Here is a 6,021-nt window from a genome sequence, read left to right on the forward strand (position 1 = left end):
AAATTATACCAAAAAGCCCCTTGTGGGACGGGTGACCATGTACATCACTACAGCTCAGCTATTGCTCCCTACCCACCTTTCTCCTTTTCCTGGGAACAGATTTTTAATCCCAGGGGATTTGCTCATGCTGCAAATATCTGCAAAGGTCCTCAAAACTTAGGGGGGAGCCTCACAAGTAGCTGCTTCCCCCCACCCCAAAATAATCTGCTCCTTCGGTTTGGGTTTGGTTTGATTTTTTTCCCCCCTGAAATAAGTCACTATAGGTGACAGGATGTGAGGGATGTAACATGGAGTGGAAATGGCCAGATTTGGCCTGGCTGCTGCAGGGCAGGGAGGGCGAGTGTGGGGGTCCCTGTGTCCTGGGGGAACACCACCAGCATTTTGGGAGGAATTTCTTGTGTTTTGGAAGCTGGGGGCTGTCTGGAAGCCCTGGTTGCAAGGCAGGGATTTGATGGGAGAGGAGAGGAATGGAGATGTGGCAGGCTGCCCAAGGCAGCTACAAAGGGAAGAAGGGCTCTTCCCCAGGGGTCATCTGGATTCTTTTTCAGATGGGGCTGAGGTATAAATCCCATTTACCAGGGATCTTCAGAGACCTTCAGGATCTTTCAAGAGCAAGGGAAGCTGAGGGACCTGGCTGGCTTGCTCTGGCTCAGCCCAAATGGGAACAAAAACTCAGAGATTAATTTACAGATTTTTGGAGATGCTTCAAGCCACCCCCCCCCCCCCCCCATTCCCATCTTGGGCACCCACATGGCACACCACAGCAGCACTTTGAGGGAGTTGTGGTACTGGAGAAGAAATCTAGATGGAAACTCAAGGGAAAAAAGGGATTCTGGCTTCTTAAAGGGCTCTGAGATCTCTTTCCAACATTATCCCAAAGGCCATGGGGAGGCAGTCCAGTACAATTTGGTGATCCTGCTGAACACTGTGCGGCAGGTCTCTTGATATTTCAATTTGTGCTGGGGCCAAGTGCTCCTGGATGGACAGCGAGTCCAAGATAGGCAAGGACAGGCAGCGACAGGCATTGTGGCCCTGCTCTGGCCATTAGTCATGCAGAGAATGTGCTGACAGGTTCCTGTGTAGTTTGACAAACCCTCCCTGGGGTCCCCGTAGCCACAGTGACACCCCTATATTGAGCTGCGATGTCCCAGATTTGGGGTGTTTCAGGATCAATGGAGATTATAAATTGGAGCTGGGAGATTGGATGGATGGATGGATGGATGGATGGATGGATGGATGGATGGATGGATGTTAGTCCACAGCCCATGCAGAAAGGAGCCTGGCTCCTTTTTGAGGATCTGTGCCTCAGTTTACCGCCTTCACGCACCACAGGGACCCTCTGCCAGAGCCAGACAATGCCAGAGGCTCAGTAATGGGTCATGAATGGGGCTGGATGAGCAGACAAAGGCAGAGAATTAGTGGGGGAAAAGGAGTGGCACCTACACCCAAAAAGCAGCAGTGAGGTGCCCTGCCCCCCCAAGCCATGTCACTAGGAGACCTGATCCAGCCCTGGGAATGTGCAGCTGTTTGTGCAGGCGATTAGCCCCAGGACCCTCCCCTCAGCCTGAGCCCAACCTAGCCTGGAGGCAGCACCCAGGACAGTCCCTGCTGGTGATCATTGGGGACCAAGTGAACACCATGAGGCATTACCTTGTTCCAGAGTACTCAAGGGAGGGAGAGGAACACTCTCATCTCTCTGGAAGGGAACCAGGAACTGTGACATGAACTGTGGCCAAGCTGCTCAGTCACTGTCCATGCCTCAGTTTCCCCACACTTCCTGTCATCCAAAGCCCTGTCAAGAGCAGAGCCATGTCTCCCTCACCCTCAGAGCCAGAGGGAACCATATATTCCCATGAGGAGTCACAGCTGCTTCTTCAGGGCAAACCCTGGACATCTCTGTTCCCTGCAGAGGAGAGGCTGGGACATTTGGAACATCCCTGGGTAGTACCAAGAGGGGGGAGAGACAGTGGGGTTGGGCCTAGGTGGTGTTGGGCAGGCAGCAGTGGCTGTTCCCAGCACCAGGATTCTCCTCAGCTGCTTCCTGCTGCCCTATCTCACGGGCACATCTGGGGAGCTGGGAGCAGTGCTTCCACTGCCACTGCTTCCTATGCCAACCCCCCTGCCCCAGCCACCGTCCTCATCACCTCCCCCCATGGCTGGACAGACCCCACTCTTCCCCTCCCCACCCCTGACACGGCAGCAGCCCCTCTGAGTCCATCTGCACCCTGAGGGGTCTTTTCCCTCCTGGGACCCTTTTGGGGCACCCCCAATGTTACCCTAATGAGCATCCTCATGTTACCCTAAGGGGGCCAAGACTGATCAGCTCATGCCATGTGACCCCCATAACCCAGGCCTTGTTGAGGGGGTCCATGAGAGTGTCCCCAGCAGGGTAAGTGCTGAGGTGCTGCTGTGCCACTGCTGGAGATACACTCACAATTTGGTGCTCAACCCACCCCTTGCTCTGCTCCCTTCTCTCTCCAAAATCTTTTTGATTTCTCCCTTCCCAAATTGCATCCCTGCAAAAGGAGGAGGAGGATGGGGCTGGGGGTGCAAAGGCTGCAAGCGTGAACAACCCTGGCTGCTGCGGGTATGGAGACACTGGGCCCAGAGGAGCCTGGGCCCTGCTGCCACTGCCAGGGTGACAGTGAAGCAACTCCCACAATATCCTCGGGGGGCTGGGGTGCAGCAGCAGGGGGGCAATGGGCACCCAAACCTGGCACTGTCTGCCACAGCCTCCCCGCAAACGTGGGGTGCTGCAACCCTGGCATGGTCCAAAGCGGGGAAACAGGCATGGGGATGAGGAGCCCAGCCTGTGTTATGTCGGGGTCCCAGGAGGAGTTCTGCTGCTCCCTGTAATCCCGGCCCCCAATCCCTCCCTTTCTCAGCACCCCAAATTGCTCCTCCCAGTTCCTGCTGTGCTGCAGGATGTGGCATTGCCAGGCAGCCCTTACTATAATCAGAGGCTGTTACAACTCATCACACCCCCCACCCTACATTGCCTAGCCCTAAATCACACCAACCCCAGCAACCCTCCTCCAGAAAACCTGACACACATCCCCAAAACCCTTAAACCTCCCAGATCCTCTCCAAAACCCAACACAAGCCTCTGGCCAAGCCATCCATCCCCACTACCCCCAGAAAGCCACATCACCCAGCATCACACAAAAGAGCCCCTCCATGGAAAAACATGGTGGGGAGTGGGGGGAGAGATGTTTTATCTTGGCCTCCATCTGCCCCTAATAAGGCAGGTTTATTTTTAGTGGAGGTGAAAGTCAGAGCCACCAGCTCAAGAGCTTTTTCCACTCACATCTGCATTTGTACAATTTGGGTTTCCTGTTGTGGTTTCGGTGCTTTTCAAACCTGCCCAAATTGTTATTTTCTTTGCTCAGCAATGAGCGACACAGATCGCTCCCTCTGTATCCTCAGTATAAATATCTTGCCAGCATCCCCTGCCCAACCTCCCCTCTCTAACCTCTCCATTCATCTGGCCCCTGACATGCCGATATCTTGGAATGGGGTCCAAGCCTCCTCATGGGGCTGGGATGCGGGTGAAAGTTCAGACTGGACCAAATAATTCCTGCCCTATATTGTGCCTTTCCAGCCCCAGTGTGTGATGAGATGCCACTCTTCAGACTCTGAGTAGGCAAACTGAGACAGGCACGGTGTCAGTGCTGTAGTTTGTGGATGGTGGACCAACAAGCCTTTGTTATCATTCTTTCTTTTCCTATTCTTAGCTAGCCTTCTGATGAAATCCTTTCTTCTATTCTTTCAGTATAGTTTTAACATAATATATATCATAAAATAATAAATCAAGCCTTCTGAAACATGGAGTCAAATCCTCATCTCTTCCCGCATCCTAAGAGTCCTGTGAACACTGTCACACCAGGCTGTGATGGAGGAGCAGATGAGTGGGGAATGAGGGGGGGTTATGCTGGGTTACTCTCCCCCAGAGAGACCAAAAGCTGTCAGAAAATTCACACGGAGGGGTGGGTGTAGAACACCAAAACCTGTCAAGTTTTTCGTTTTTATAGGTATTGGCAAAGATTTGGAATTTATCTTTAAAACCATTTGGAAAGAACGATTTGGAAAGAATCTATCCGTTCTGTTGTACACAGGAATGTAGGAAACTCTGACTAGAGATGCGTAGTCGTTTTGAAACCAATGTTATAACGTTTTTACGTAGGAATGAACCAATCAAGTGCCCTTAAACTGTAGGAACAGCTGCTGGGCCCGAAGTGAATAAATACAAAAGGCTCTCCGGCAGCTTCAGCCTCCGTTCCCTGCCTGCCCCAAAGCGCGTCCAGCCCGGCCCGGGCAGGGGGGCGCTGCTGCCGCCTTGTGGGCACAGAGCGGTACTGTGCACAGAGGGGAGCGGTGAAGCACAGTTAGGAGGGCAAAGGGGCGTGGCCGGGCTTGAGCGGCCGCCGTGCGGGGCGGTGGCTGGGAAGAACGACATCGGCGGGGCCGGTTTCGGCGGGCGGCGGAGGCGCGGATGGTACAGAGCTGCTGCCATTTCAAGATGGCGAAGCGCCCGCGTAGCAGGACCCTGCATGAACCGGGCCGGGCTCCGGCCACACACAAGATGGCGGCCGCGGCAGGACTTCGGCAGAGGCGTCGCCGCCGCCGCTCCCTGCCGCTGTTCGCGGGGCTCCGGTGCCGCTGACCCCGCCAACCGTTTTCTCCCGCCGGGAAAAGCAGCAGAAAATGGCGCTGAGAGCGCGGGATCGGCGTCGGGACCGGGTTGAGGCAGCCGGCAAGAGAAACGCCTGTGTGAGGAATGGGGATGCTTAAGGGTACCACAACAAAGATGGCGGCTCGGTCGGGGGTGGCTTCTGCCAGTACCAAAGATTGCGGAGAGGAAATCCAGGAGAAATGGGTGCTGGGATCCTGGGCTTGCCAGACACGTTTTGTACTTGATTGCAAGGCAGTTTTCCTGCCTCTGCAGGGGGTGAAAACTGGAAAGGGGAGAGAAAAAACCCTTACTTTTTGCGCCACACCCAAGATGGCGTCTCGGGACGGCACTCACTTGCCCCTCCCAATAATGGCGGCAGTGTGCTCATGCGCCTTGGGTAGGGAGAAAAGGGCGGTACAGAAAGTATAAAAAAAAAAACTATATATGAGAAGGAATAAAAGCTCTATGTCACGTCCAGCAGTAGAAAATTTCAGGCTCCCAGGGAATAAATAGTTTTCTTTAAATCATTATAGTTTTGGGTTTACTCCCAGGTAGCCTGAAAGTTACTACTGCTGCTTTTTTATTCTAAAGCTAGAAAGGAAAACCAAGATTAGAAATACACGGAAAGAAAGAAAGAAACGCCCTGAGCGGCTCCGAGTTCGGCCGAAGGGAGCCGAGCCGCGCCGAAGACTCCGCAGCCGACAAAAGCCGAGTTTAGCAGATAATAGCCGAATTTAGGCGAGCAGCTGTGAGCCTTGTGGTGAGCGTGCATCATTGCTGGCTTGGGATTGAGTGAAATGCACTAAGGAAACCAGCTCTGGGGAGGGAGGGAGGGAGGAAGGGAGGGGGCGAGGGAGGAAGGGAGAGCGGGAGGGAAATCCTCTCTTAACATTTACCAATTCTGTCAAACTCATCACGACAGGACAACGCGAAGACTGAAAGTGTAAGATGTGGAGGGAAACAGAGAATCTGACACGAGCATCGAACGCACAAGTGCACGAATTTTGCTTTTTGCTTGGATTTAAACTCAGAAGTTGTGAGGAATTTGGGAGTGAGAAGGGATATTTCAGAAGGAGAAGAACAAAAAGAAGTTGTTGTTACAGTCTTGGCAAAAGCTTTTGTTCTAGCTAATAAAAGAAGTTAGTTTAAATAAAAAAAAGAAAAAAAAACTGGAGTATTTTTTTCCTTCACTATTATATTCATTGGTGGCATATGGTGTGTTGTATTTCTTGGTATTATTAACTCTGTGTAAGTTGTTTTTTGAGTGAAGCTGACTTTCTGGATGGGTTGGTTTGTATTTGAGCTCGGATTAATTTCAAGAGGTTTCTTTCATAGACTTCTGATAGGTA

At 52.5% G+C, this 6,021-nt stretch overlaps 1 long non-coding RNA gene across 1 annotated transcript; it reads left to right on the top strand.

The window, feature by feature from the left end:
• The first annotated feature begins 4,438 nt into the window (after positions 1-4,438).
• Positions 4,439-5,809, top strand: LOC131568016 (uncharacterized). The gene is made up of 3 exons (XR_009275687.1): positions 4,439-4,770; positions 5,264-5,432; positions 5,595-5,809. It is a non-coding gene; the product is annotated as an uncharacterized LOC131568016 (long non-coding RNA).
• The last annotated feature ends 212 nt before the right edge of the window (positions 5,810-6,021 follow it).

This window comes from Ammospiza caudacuta, chromosome 25 (assembly GCF_027887145.1).
Source record: "Ammospiza caudacuta isolate bAmmCau1 chromosome 25, bAmmCau1.pri, whole genome shotgun sequence".
Taxonomy (NCBI): Eukaryota; Metazoa; Chordata; class Aves; order Passeriformes; family Passerellidae; genus Ammospiza; species Ammospiza caudacuta.